Genomic DNA, 14,556 nt, shown 5'->3' on the forward strand with positions numbered 1-14,556 from the left:
AATGGGTGGGGTGAGGCATCTCACACGGGCCTGAAGTAGACAGGCCACGGGTGATTCTGAGAGCCATGATTTTGGACTTTATACCCAGAACACCGATAAGCTTTGAAGGATTTTAGGCTGACCTAACATTAGCAGTGACCTGATAAGTTTATTCAATCTTAATCCCCCCCCCCAAAGGTTCTTTCTTCACTCTCTCTCACAGTCCCTCCAACACCATCATGGGGATATTCTCCACAGTGCTTTAAGCCTTGTCGCTTGGAATCCTCTTCACCAGCAGGCAGAGTAGCCCACACCCAAATCTAGATTCCAAAGTGGAGCATCAGCCTCTGAAGTCTAACCAGAAAAAAAGAGAGGCAAGGAACATCCATGCACATCCCCTCTGTCTCTCCTGGCCCATGCTGGAGTATGACATACCCTCCGACTGCCTGCATCATGCAGCCCACAGGAGCAGAGCTATTTCAAGATGCAGTAGAGGGAGAGAGAAAGGAAAGGCATAAGAAATAGAAGCAGGTCTGCTTTCTGGGTAGTTTCTTTTTCTACACTTCTCCCCAACTACAAAAGAAGAACTTTTTTTTTTTCTTGAGAAGACAGAAATACTGTTCATGTTCTCAGAGTTTAGAACAAAAAGGGAGGGCTTCAGAAGAATTTATATTGCTAATCTACGTGTATTTTTGTATGTGCGTGGACACGCATCGTATATACTCCATTTCGTAAGATAGAATAATGGAACAATTAAGTGGCATTAACATGATGAGGCAGGTTCAGTGTTAGGCAGTGGAGTTCAGAAAAGTAGAAGGGATTCTTCTACTAGGGAATTAGCAATCTAGAGAGCACGTGAGGTACTTGCGCAGTTCATGATAATGTGATCACCAGCATACGAAAGGAAAACATGTAGTATTTTAGGAGTTTGTGGCCCCACTCACCAAGTCTAACTTCCTTTTTCTCCCTCCCCTCTGCCAATGTCTTCTATTTTGTGCAGCTCCTCAGAGCTCCTTCCTCTCTTAGATTGGATGCCGCCCAATCTGAACCGATTTTTGTTTAAACAAGCTCTTAAACGTTTTAATATGCCTCAGTTTATCTTTTAACAGCTCTGGTCAGAAGAGGAAACAAAAAGAGATCCTCCATAGCGCCCAGGGGCAAGGAGCAACCAGGGGCACCTACCTGTCGTGCCCCCGCCCCCAGCTTGTGGCTTTCCCTCCCCCTCTGGAGGTTTAAGGCCCTCTTGGATCCTGGATCTGCATCTTTTCCACAAGGCACTTTCAGATTTGACTGGAGCATTTCTTTCTCCGGACTGAGTCCAGACACAGGCTGGCGTCAGACTGGCTCTGATTTAGAGACTGGACCAGGGGCTGGGTCAGCCTAGGTTTGACTTAGAAACTAGAACAGACCACTGGCAGGCCGGGTCCAGCTTGAGTGGGTCTGAGAAGACTGGGCCGGACTTAGAGAACGGAGCAGGTCTGAGCCGGCTTGTGTCTGTCCTAGAACCGGAAATGTACTGGGTCCCACTCAGAATCCAGACCGGGCTGGGGCGGAGTGGGTCCTGCTTGGAAAACGGACACAATGGGGGAGGGCCGGTTCCGCATAAAAACCGGAAGGCACGGGGGCGCTCCTGGTCCGCTTAGAAACCGGAGGGCAAGGGGGCGGGCCGGTTCCGCTTAGAAACCCGACCGCACCGGGGCGGACCGGTTCCGCTTAGAAAGCTGACCGGGCAGACAGACTGGGTCCCGCTTAAAAACCGGACCGGGCGAGGGCGGACTGGGTTCAGTATAGAACTTTGAGTCGGTTTGAGAAGACTGGGCCGGACTTAGAAAACCGAGGAGGCCTGAGGTGGCCTAGGTCCATCCTAGAAACTGGGAAGGTACTGGGCCCCCTTAGAAACTGGACCGCGCTGGGGCGGAACGGGTCGGCTTAGAAGCCGGGCCGGATGGGGGCGACCAGGTGCCCTTTAGAAGCCGGACCGGTCCGGGTGGACTGGGTCCAGCCTGGAAACCAGAATGGTCAGGGCAGGACGTGGGCCGGTGTGAGGCTCCGGTGAATGGATGTTCTGAGGCTGAACAAGCAGGCTAGCCTTACCAAAGGTATTCTGGAGTTCCTGTGGCCACAGTGGAGAACATTTAACCTACATAAGCGTCTCCACGAAGGAGGTGCCCTAGAGCCAAGCACTCACCATTAAAGCGCAGAGGGAGAACGATTTTTCCTCCTCGGAACATTGCTGGTGGCCAGGATGAGACCCGCTGAGACACCCCACTCACTCCAGAGCCTGCAGATGGGATCCTGAGAAAACCGGCAGAAGCCCGTGGAAGGTAAGAATTATGACCGAAGTTAGCTCTCGCATTTCCATCTGTGTCTGTGGTGCCTGGTTGAGAGAAAAAGGCAACATTTCACGTTGTCCCTTCCTTTCTAAATTCAGATTGGCAGGCAAAAAACAAAAAACAAAACAAAACAAAAAACGTTTGTAAGAATAAGGTCTTTGAATTGCAACAGGTGAACGTGCTTTTGGGTACTCCTTGGTGGTGGATCCCTTCCCTGCCAGGGACAGCTCTTGCCTTCTTGTCTCATTTTGTGTCCTGAGAACTTGGCTTGGCAACAGTCGGGTTGGGGACCCTGGTAATAAGGCTGTTCGGAAATGTGGGTTGTTCTCCATTTGTGGCTGGGATCCTACCAACTGTTTCCAACTCTCAGGGCAATTGTCTTTCTTTTGGGAGTGGCTGTGGATCTTGGAGTTTGTTCATTATTGTTGGGAATATTTACTGCCTGTTCAAGGCTGAAACTTGACAAGATCTTCAAAAGGATTCCTTTTTTACTTTTCTTTTTAAGGTAGTTTTATGGTCCGACATTGGCCAAACTGGAAGCTGGTATTCAGAGCCACATAGGAAATGTGTTTTAGGCCTTCTCCCTAAGGTAAATGAAAGTGTGGACCGAGAAGGAAAGAAGAACATTCTGGAACCTTTGAGTAAGGCTTTACTAGGATATTCCAAAGACACACAGCTCTGAATCTAGAACATAGGAATCTTTTGATTTTCACCTTAGTTGAAGGTCTTCTCCCTGAAATAAAGATGCAAATTGAGGATAATGTAGTTGGATGGGTGGAGCAGTCTCCGTATCATCCCAGTTGCAACTCAGTTCTCTGAGGAATTAAAAGCAGTTGTACTTATCTTATAAATTGAGTCTTTATATGAACAGAAATGTGGTTGCCACCACAATTCAAAGTCCACTTGTCTTTTTTACCAGTCCCTAAACCTCTTGTATTCATCTCAAAAGGCTTGCAGATATTGTAGAAGATCGGGACTTAGGAACAAAAATCCTTCTGGATGGAATGTGCATTTTTCTCTGTGCCTATTGTGATGTAAGTATTTTAGGTAGTTTTTTCCAGGAACCAAGACAATTTTCAATCAGGAGAGGAGAAAAAGAAAAGGCTATTTTGAAAACTAGGTCTATGAAAAATCTTAAAAGTTTTTTCACGAACATTAATAAAAAGCTCTCGGAGCAGGTAAGCTTATTCCATCTGCCAGAAACACAATTTGGATCCAACTGCCTTTTATAAGCTCGTGTCCTTCCGTAAACTTCTGAGTTTTTCATATCTGTCTCATGGCTAAATTTTAAAATGAAAGCTGTAAGATCTGTTCAAACTATTTGTATATTTATGTATAGTTGTATATGTATGCTGTAGTACATTGGGGTTTGTTTTATGGGTTTTTTTTAGTTCCTCTGCTTGGTATCGCCAAAATTAGTTTTTTAAAGTTTTCATTTAAATTCCAGGTAACACGCAGTGTAATGTTAGTTTCAGGCGTACAATGTAGTGATGCAACACTTGCACACATCACCTGGTGCTCATCAGAACAAGTGTACTCCTTAGTCCCCCATTGCCCATCTTCCCATCCCCCCACCTCTCTCCCCTCTGGTAACCACCAGTTTGTTCTCTGTGGTTGAGTCTGTGTCTTGGTTTGCTTCTCTCTCTCTCTCTCTCTCTCTCTCTTTTTTCCTCTTTTCTCATTTGTTTTGTTCCTTAAATTGAACATATGAGTGAAGTCATATGGTATTTGTCTTTTTCTGACTGACTTATTTCTCTTAGCATGATACTCTGTAGCCCTATTCATTGTCATTGCAAATGGGGCAATTTCATTCTTTTTTACGGCTGAGTACTATTCCGTTGTATGTATATATACCACATCTTCTTTATGCATTCATCGGTCAGTGGACACTTGGGCTACTTCCATAATTTGACTGTCATAGATAAGGCTGCTAGAAAACTTGGGGTGTGGGTATCCCTTTGGGTAGATACCTAGTAGTGTAATTGCTGGATTGCAGGGTAGTTCAGTTTTTAATCTGCCAAAATTAATTTGCAAAGAGTTGTACTTATTTGGCTTAAAGACAAACAAGTGTTATGTAAATATACTCTCAGAAATATAGAAAGTCACCCAAATATTTTGCAAGCTCACATGATCTAGGACAGTCCTCAGGAAATAAAATCTAGTTTAAGTTTATTGGTTTAATTAAAACAGGAATATCTCTAGAGTTATCAATATTAAATATAATACTTTTATTCTACCTTAGTTTACTAAGAGTCGAATATGCTTATGTTAATTTCACGACAGATTCTGTCATGGAATGTGTCAGCAAGAAAGGTAATTTTAGATGGTTAGCTGTTTCATGTCTCCTTAAGTTTTCATGATTTAATCTAAACATAATTGTTACGAACAAGTAAATTAAGTAGATTTAATAAGACAAAAGTTTATAAATGAGCTTTTCTAGAATAACTGTATTTTATGGTATGTCTACTTAAAATTAGTTTCCAAAATTTTCTTGGGACAGCTCAGCCTGCATCATCATGTGAGCCAATTTCTTATGATAAATCTTGCATTTGGACAGAAATTTGACAAAACGGAGTGAGGATTTTCTTCACAGACAAAAGGAATAGCCTGAGGCAAAGCAGAGGCTGGAGAGTGAGAAACAGATAGATCTGTGGAGTTGGGGGGGGGGTGATAGCTAATAATCGCTAATATTTATTGACCGCTTATGAAATGTCAGGCACAGGCTTAGCACTTCACATACGTGAGATCATTTCACCTTTGATCATGTAAAAAGACTCCCAGTATACAGAACGCAGAAAGTACTCAGACTCTCTGCTGAAGGAATGAATGAATCCATGGTGGAGCAACAACTCTAGAGCCCCATGATCTCAGTTTGACCACTATGCCAGAAAGAAGGGCACCCCAAAAATTTACGCTGAATCCTGTGTTCCACCTAATTCTCACCGAAGAGCGGACTTTGAGAACAAATACATTTTTAGAAAATTTTTAAAGCTAGAATTGTTTTGTCTTTCAGGGTTGTTTGTTTGTTTGTTTGTTTTTTGCGTTATTACTTAAAATTAAAAAACAATTCTTTTTTGCTACCCCTTTGGATTCAACACCCTTGAAGGACTTATACTGACTATCTCAAAGTCCACACACTGGAAAGCTCTTATTGGTTGAACTGGGGGAGGAGGGAGAGGCAGGAGGCAAAGCAGAAGAAGAGAAGAGCTTTTCATTTGCAGGCCAGAATCCTGAATGTTCAGAAAACCTGTGTTCCCCCAGGGGCAGGTATGGAGGTTGGCGGGGGAGGGGGCAGCACACCAAATCCATTTTCTCCTATCTCTTTTACCTGATTTCTCTAGTGGTTCATAAACTGAGAAAAAGCCAGTGGATACCAAGCAGGACAAAAACGGTACTTAGAGCTCAGCGAAGGACATACAGCAACTTTTGTTTTCTGTCCGACAGCTTACGAGGGGCTGGATCTGTTTTTAAGTGGTCATGGATTCTGCTTACCAGTGAATGTGGTGTTTCATTTTCCAAGGGAAAGTGAATAATAGTCCTCATCAGGAGCCTGTGTTTCAGGCCTGGTACTGAGTAATTACTGGACTGCTGAAAGCTTCCAAGTAGAAGTTCACCTTCCACTATACCGCTTGGCTCGCATTCCCATTTCAGCTACTTTAAGCTCTTGTAAACAGCGTTTGTTTTCCATTACAAGCTAGGAAATGTGACTGTGCGGCAGTGGTGCCGGGTCCCTGGAGAGGGCCTGCCAGGGAGGCCGTTTCCTCACATCTCCTTTCAGCTTGTAACTTGCTGTTGAGGTTGGGTAATCACTGAAGCTCCATGTCTTCCCATCCTATTCTGTTCCCCTAATTTATAAAACAGCCAGAGACCCGCTTGAGGACTAGCAGATCAGCCAGATGTTTCCTGAGCACAGACAGTGTGCATTTCCCCTTGCACATCATCTTGTGAGAGGGGAGGGCTGGCAGGGCGCTCACCCTGGCTGACATCATTGGGTGAGGTAGCCTGGTGGAGAATTTCAAAGCAGAGCAGCTTGGCCCGGGAAGAGCTCAGCTGGCAGCCCTGTGCTGGGATTAACTGACCCAGATGACTAGGGAGAAGGAATCAGCAATTTAAGTGTGTTTGTTCTCTGGGAAGAAGTAGACCCACCATTCCCTGAACATTCATGGGCTATGGGTGGACTTCCCCAGTGGCTCCACATACACAGTCAGGGTCACCTTCACCGTATTGCTCCGCATCCAACGCCTTGTGTTCCCTGACTTTTGCTTGAGGTTGCAGTGGGACAGGCTCTGTTGATTGCAGTTAATAATCACAAAATCATAATAAATAATGATGATAATCAATTAAGGAGTCCTTCTTCCCCAGATGCAACAAAGGGGAGCTCGCATGCCAGAAAATCTATGATTTTGAGTCATCTCCTTATAGATCACCAGTTTGTCAGATTCAGGGTGGTAGGAACCGATAAAATAATTTTTTAATATAGAGACCCACTGACATGGAATTGCCAGCTTCCCCTCAGAAAGGTCACTAAAAGTAAATCAAACCAAACAAATGAATGAATAGAATGTGCCATTTACTATCACCGCGATTTCATAAAAGAAAGGTTAGTTTAACCTCTTCTGCTCAAATCCCTCCAAGGAATTTTCTTTGCTCATAATCGAATCCAAACTACTGAGACCTGAGCAGTTCCGTGTGACCTAGGATCTGGCCCCTGCCTACCTTTTAAGCTGCACCTCCTTTCCTTATTTCTCTCCAGCCTTCTGTCTGTACCTCAGATTTGCCTTGGTCTTTGCAGTGCTATTCCCAACGTCTGGAATGCTGTTCCCCTAGATCTGTATACAGTGCTCTGCCCATGGTAGGTAGCTTTCTGACATGGCTCCCAATGATCCCTACCTCCTGGTAGTCACACCTTTGTATAATCCTCCCCCCTGCCCCGTATGTCAGCTGGACAGAATAGAATAGAATAGAATAGGCTTTCTCGGGAGAGTAGCAACAGTGATGGGATGTCATATAGACCTTAGGTTATAAAGGCTGTGACCTCATTCTTGCGTATTCTCTCCGGCTCTTCTCGAGTACTTGTTCCAGTGAAGCAAGTTGCCATTTGTGAGCTGCCCTATGGAGAGGCTGGTATGACAAAGAACTGAAGGTAGCTCTTGGCCAACAGCCAGTCAGAACTGAGACACTCATTCCAACAGCCTGGGAGGAACTGAACCCTGCCAACAGCCTTCTGAGTGAGACTGGAGGCAGATCCTTCCCTGTCCGTCTTTGCAATGACTGCAGTCCCAGAGCCCATCTTGATGGCAGCCTTGCAGGAGCTGCTGAGCCAGGGACACTGGAACCAGCTAGCCCATGTCCTGGTGCAGGCACTCTGAAATATTGAGATAGTATAAAGATTTTGTTTTAAACTGGTAAGTTCTGGGGTAATTTGTTACACGCAATAGGTAACTAATACAACTGCCTCACTTTATGTAGGCCTCTGCTCAGATGTCTCCTTCTCTAAAGTAGTCTCTCAGCTGCAAAACAAAGGATGCAAAATTAATCGCACATTATTCTCTATTGCCTCACCCATCTGTATTTTTATTCATGGAAGTGATGAGCATTTACGTTTATGTTACGTATTTATTTATTAGGCGGCTCTTCTAGAATGAAAATTCAGTGAACACTCACCATGTCTGAATATTGAACACTTATTCATGTCTGAAGAAGATGGATATGTATTTGCCCTGAAAGTGCTTAAGTTTATGCAACAAATACTTATCGTAGGCTACTGTATGCCGGGCCCAGTGATTATAGGTTATTTATTGCTGTTCCCTTGGATTGGGCCAGTTAATTTTCATCTATTGGCTAACCATTGTTTTTTAAGCTAAGTTGCTCTGTTTTGGTTAAATTTCATTTTGTGCTCTTAACTAAGCATTTGATAAAAATGCCATGGGTGGAATCAAGGCTAGAGTTGTGTGTGCTTTATTGGGTTCATTGTTGGATGAGCCTCGTTTTTTGAGAAGTTCTCTTTTCACATTGTGCTGAAGTCTTACTTCCCTGTACTTTCATCTATTGGCCTTACTTAGCCTGACTCCCAGAAATAATAGAGAACTTATCTCATCTTTTTCCACAAGCCCTGTTCTAATTGTCCCATTAACTCTTTTTCTTTAGGTATACGTTTTATTTGTTGAATTTATTGTCTCCTTTCACGCTGGAAACTCTTCTTGGCTATTTGGTGTTTCTTCATTTGGTGCTTGTCTTTGTAGTCGAGATTAGAAGTTCAGCTTTCTGCTTGCTGGAGAGGCAGTGTGTGAGCTGTAGCTGTAACCCTTTCTCCGCCCAGGTTCCAGTGGGCGGGAGGACCTCTGGTACCATCACACAGGCCTCCTGCAGCCCCAGCCCCTGGGAGCTACCCTGTCTGTCTCAAGCTCCCACATTCACCATTGATCTCTGGAGGCCGATTCCTCCATTTCTGGGGTGTGTGAGTGTGGAGGGTGGGGGTAGATGGTGGTTACCCTCCCGGCGTGCTCCTCCTCTTGTGGGAAGTACAAGGGGTAGCCTGCCTCTGAACTCGGTTTATCTTGTTGTGTCCCCATCCTTGACAAGTGCTTTCTTCGCATGAGTCCCACCTCCAGCTTTCTCTGTAAATTCATCTCATCTATTTTCTCTTTCTTTCTGGACAGTGAAGTGTAATAGTCCTTATGTTTCAACCCTTATTTTTTAATCCCGATGTATGTAATTATGTGTGTATATTTTACATATTTAAAAACATAGAATGTGACTATGTGTATATTTTATATCCATATGTGTAGTATATGTTAGACATTAGAGTGCCATCTGAGACCATCTACTTCCTTTTTGTCGGCCCTTCAGATACTTGAAGATGATTATCATATGCTCCCTTGTTCTCTCCTCCTTAGTCTAAACATCCCAAGTTCCTTTTCCCCCCCAGCTTTTGGGGAAACAATGGATATACATCACCATACACATTTAAGGTATGCACGCGATGGATCGGTTTACATAAATTGCAAAATGACCACCACGACAGGCTCAGCCAATATCCATCATCCCACATAGACAGAATAAAAAGAAAAGAAAAACATTTCTCCTTGGAATGAGAACTCCCAGGACCCACTCCTTCAGTGACCCGCTCCGTAACACACAGCAGTGTTAACTGTGGACACACTGCTGTGCGTTGTATCCCCAGTTCCTTAAATGATTCTAACTACGATAATTTTCTTACCCCTTCTCACCATAACCACCTCCTCTCTTCCTGTATATATGTTAGTTTATTGAATAGCAGTATTATTGCTCCCCGTGTTGAGAGGAATACTCAGAGTATAGTGAGACTATTACTTCTTATAAGCTTATAATCAAGCCCCCCATGCTCCCCTCATGCTGTCTGTCTGGCAGCTTTTTTTTTTTTGCCACATTTATACTATTGGCTCATAATAATCCATTCCCTTTCCACCCTCCTTCCAAATTTTAATTTATAAATTTAGTAAATTTATAAATAAAATATATAAATTCTGTCAAGCGACAGTTGCCCCATCTCTACTTGTGTAATGATCCTTCACTGAAATGAATGACTTCACACTGATCTTTCATGAGTTTTACCATGTTAGTTTTAACCTCCACATCCTGGTTTAGTGTGTGTTGGGAGATGCAGAAAAACTGGCTTCAGTTTATTCTTGCCTTTACCAAACTGATGCTCCTCTGATACATTGATTCCCAGTGGACTGTGGCTCCTTCCGTCTATAGAGCATTTTCTCCTCTATTATGCATTTATCACAGAACATACTATAGGAGCTTCTGCGGCTGAAGCCCATTTTCAATCACTGGGGTTATGTTATTCATTCATTCAGTAGCGATCTATCAAGCGCTAACTCTGTGTCAAGAGCCAAGCTCAGCGTTGGTTAGACAGAGATAATAGACAAACATGGTTCTTGATCTCATGGAACTTATGGTATAATATTTACATTTTTATAATCATTTGTAGACTTATTATTATCCTTAACAATTACTAGTGATTACATAGTCAGCATTTTACTGTTTTAAAACAAGACCAGTCTTGATGAAGCAGAAAAGACAGTGTTAATTGTACAGTCTAAGTGGTGGGTTGATGGGTGTTCACTCTACAATTCTTTCAACTTCTCAGTGTGTTTGAAAATCTTTATAATAAAATGTTGGGGGGAACTTGTCTATCCTTCACAAGCTGTAATTCTTTTATAGTCTTCTATCACGGAATGGTACATATCCCTTTTTTAAATTGTTTACATTGCTTTACTTTTTATGTAATTCAGGATACTGCAGCCTCTTTCCCCCGGGTTCTTGGGAGAAACTATCATGAACAGAAAGAACACTTGCATTGGACGTGGACTGGTAGGACTCAAACGGAGTTTAGCACCTACTGGCCTTGTGTCCCCGCAAGTCACTCAATGTCTCTGAGCCTCGATTTTTCTCATCACTGAAATGTGGGTGATCAGATTCACACCCCAAGTTGTTGTGAAAACTAAATAAAGTTATGTACATAATCAGGCATATTTGAAATGCATCCTGCCCTACTTCTACCACTCCTTCCACTTATCTACCTTGCAGATACCATTATTTCTTCCTTACAGATCTGAATTAAGTGGGTGATATGCATTCATGCTTTTTTCTTCCTTTACCCTTTGGAAAATGAAATTCCCAGAACCTCAAATCCATAATGTCTTACTGGATGCTTTGGGTTAGCAAATATGGGATCAGAAGATACGAATCTATCCATCACCTTCAAGTTTCCTTTTTGTTCAGGTATGGGATTGATGTTAAGGAAGTGCCATTCATATCCTGACCAGGTGGTCTGAAATTGCTGCTGTGTTGTAAATGCTTTGTTGTCAATTCCTGTCTTGATGTAGTCTGTTTATGCTGCTCCCCGTGTGTCCTGATTGCTCTGTCTGCAGTACCTTCTGCCTTTGAGCCCGTGAAAGCCCCCTACTTCCTTTGAGAACAAGTTTATGCTGTGTCTTTGGCTCTTGATGTTTCCATTGTGTCATGTCATATCTCAAGATATCTTAAAGAGCATACTACTAGCCATCGTGCAGCCAGAGAAAAGCAACTCTTCCATTTTTGAGTTCCCTGCATGTAGGACTGGGAGCACCACATAGGCACTTGAGATGATTCATGGGTGGTTGCATGGATGAATGACTCGAATTCATCATCCCTGGGTCTCAGTGTATTTCCATGAAAGAAGAGAGATAGCCAGGTGACTTCAGAAGCCTATTTGAGCCCCGAAATGCTTTGATTCTTTGTTTTTGTATTATGTTACTCACATACAGTATACCTTTTTTTATTTCAAGTATTTGTCTTAATGCCAGAGCTTTCTGTATAGTCAGAAGCTTCTTGATTTTTAAGCACCTGGGGTATGGAGGCTTATACGTCCCCTCTCTCTGACTCTTCACCCTTAATTACACCGAGGCTATGCTGAGTTGATGTATCTAACCAGTCCCTGACATATCTCCCACTCCAAGTAAACACATGTGCTTCTCCCCATCTCCTTCACCCTTCCATCCTCTCCATCTCCCAGCTCGCCCAGTTCAGAATATTCCTTCAGTCCTATGACTGAGCTCTGAAGAAGGTTGAGTGGATTCATGTCTCCTTGAGGAGCCTGCTGGGTTTCTGGATAAGTACTGAGATGATGCTGGTTCTTTTGAGTCTCAGACCCTTTATCCTCTGGCAGCTGTGAAGTTAGTTGCTTGGAAGATGTTTAAATTCTAAGTTCTACGAAATGGTGAGTCCCCGCTGATTATTGTGGAGATCGGGCAGCGCTCAGGGCAAGACAAGGAGGCATGTCAGGGAGGTGCGAGACCACATCTCCTATGTGTCCTCTCTCCTCACCCTCTAAGTGCCAGCATGCTGGACATATTTCACGTTCTCGCTTGTCTGCTCTCTGTACTGGACACGCTCTTCAAACCTCCACCCTCTCTGAATGCTAAAGCTTATTCATCCTCCAGATCTCAGTTGAAAATGTTACTTCCTGCAGAAAGAGTTTCTTGAATTGCCTGTTACAGCACTTCACTGTTTGGTGATTGCCTGATTATTTTTGTAATTTCTTTACTTAACTGAATTTCGTGTGGGAGGAGATACTATCTTTCTTGTTACTGCTGTGTCCCTAGAGCTGAGCACAGTGCTTGACACAGAATAATTTCTCATTCTGTAAATACTGAGTTAATGAGCATAATAGTTTCTGTTCTTTTTAATTTAAATTTTAGTTATTTAATATACAGTGTAATATTGGTTTCTGGAGTAGAGTTCAGTGATTCAGCACTTAGATAAACCCTCAGTGCTCATCACAAGTGACCCCCTTACTACCCATCACCCATCTAGCCCATCTTCCACCCACCTTCACCCATCCGTTTGTTCTCTTTGAGAGTCACTTATGGCTTGTGTCCCTCTCTCCCTTTTTTCTTTTCCCCATTCTCATATAGTCTTCTGTTTTCTTTCTCAAATTTCATATATGAGTGAAATCATATGCTATTTATCTTTCTGTGACTGACTTATTTCACTTAGCATAATACAGTCTAGCTCTATCCATGGCACATCAGATGGCAAGATTTCGATGTTTTTGATGGCTGAATAATATTCCATTTTATATATATTCCACATCTTTTTTTATCCGTTCATTAGTCAGTGGAGATTTGGGCTCTTTCTATAGTATGGCTATTGTTGATAATGCTGCTATAAACGTCGCGGTGCATGAACTCCTTCAAATCTGTATTTTTGTATTCTTTGGGTAAATACCTCGTAGTGCAATTGCTGGATCTCTGGGTAGTTCTGTTTTTAACTTTTGGGCAACCTCCAGACTATTCTCCAGAGTGGCTGCACTAGTTTGCATTCCAACAACAGTGCAAGAGGTTTCCTCTTTCTCTGCATCCTCGCCAACACCTGCTGTTTCTTTTGTTGTTAATCTTAGCCATTTCTGACAAGTGTTAGGTGGTATCTCATTGTGATTTTGATATCTATTTCCATGATGATTTGTAATGCTGAAACACTTTTCATGTGTCTGTAAGTCGTCTGGATATCTTCTTTGGAAAGTGTCTATTCGTGTCTCCTGCCGTTTCTTAACTGGATTATTTGATTTTGGGGGGTTAAGTTTGATAAGCTCTTTTTTAAAAAAGATTTTACTTATTTATTTATTAGAGAGCAAGAGAGAGAGAGGGAGAGAGCACGAGAGCATGAGCAGTGGGCTAGGGGCAGAAGCAGAGGGAGAAGCAGACTGCCCATTGAGCGGGGAGCCCATTGGGGGACTGGATCCCAGGACTGTGGGATCATGACCTGAGCCAAAGGCAGATGCTGAACCGACTGAGTCACCCAGGCTCCTGATTTTGATAAGTTCTTTACTTTGAATACTAACCCTTTGTCAGATATGTCATTTGCAAATATCTTCTCCCGTTCCATAGGCTGCTTTTAATTTTGTAGATTGTTTCCTTCACTGTGCAGAAGCTTTTTATCTGATGAAATCCCAAGAGCTCATTTTTGCTTTTGTTTCCCTTGTCTCTGGCAAGAAGTTGCTACGGCCGAGGTCAGAGAGGTTTCTGCCTATGTTTTCCTCTGCAATTTTGATGATTTCCTATTTTACATTTAGGTCTTTTATCCATTTTGAATTTATTTCTGTGTATGGTGTAAGACAGTGGTCCAGTTTTACTCTTCTGCATGTTACTGTCTAGTTTTCCCAACACCATTTGTTGAAGGGACTTTTTTTCATTAGATAGTCTTCGCTGTTTGTCGAAGATTAGTTGACTGTATAGTTGTAGGTCAATTTCTGGGGTCTGTCTTCAGTTCCATTGATCTATGTGTCTGTTTTTTGTGTGAGTGCCATACTGTCTTGATGACTACAACTTTGTAATAGAGCTTGAAATCTGGAATCGTGATGCCTCCAGTTTTGTTTTTCTCTTTTACAATTGCTTTGGCTATTTGGGGTCTTTTGTGGTTCTATACAAATTTTAGGATTACTTGTTCTAGTTCTGTGAAAAATGCTGTGGTATTTTCATAGGGCTTGTATTAAATGTGTAGATTGCTTTCAGTAGTATAGACATTTTAACAATGTTTGTTCTTCCAATCCATGAGCATGGAATGCTTTTCCATTTCTTTGTGTCCTCTTTGGTTCCCTTCATAAGTGTTCTATAGTTTTAAGAGTACAAATCTTTTACCTCTATTTAGTTAGTTTTATTCCTAAGTATCTTATTGTTTTTGGTGCAATTGCAAATGGGATTGATTCCTTCATTTCTTT

The 14,556-nt window shown here is 42.7% G+C and overlaps 1 protein-coding gene across 3 annotated transcripts in view; it reads left to right on the forward strand.

The window, feature by feature from the left end:
* Positions 1-14,556, forward strand: part of LOC103681306 (phosphatidylcholine transfer protein-like) — a 93,083-nt gene that overhangs the window by 29,658 nt on the left and 48,869 nt on the right. Inside the window, exon 3 of one of the 3 annotated variants that reach the window (XM_040640866.1) lies at positions 1,089-2,303. The exons of the other annotated variants lie outside the window; for them this stretch is intronic. The gene's annotated coding sequence lies outside the window, so the exon portion shown is untranslated. The remainder of the gene's footprint in view (positions 1-1,088; positions 2,304-14,556) is intronic. 3 annotated transcript variants of the gene reach the window in all.

The sequence above is a fragment of the Ursus maritimus genome, unplaced genomic scaffold, assembly GCF_017311325.1.
Source record: "Ursus maritimus isolate PB19 unplaced genomic scaffold, ASM1731132v1 scaffold_24, whole genome shotgun sequence".
Classification (NCBI taxonomy): domain Eukaryota; kingdom Metazoa; phylum Chordata; class Mammalia; order Carnivora; family Ursidae; genus Ursus; species Ursus maritimus.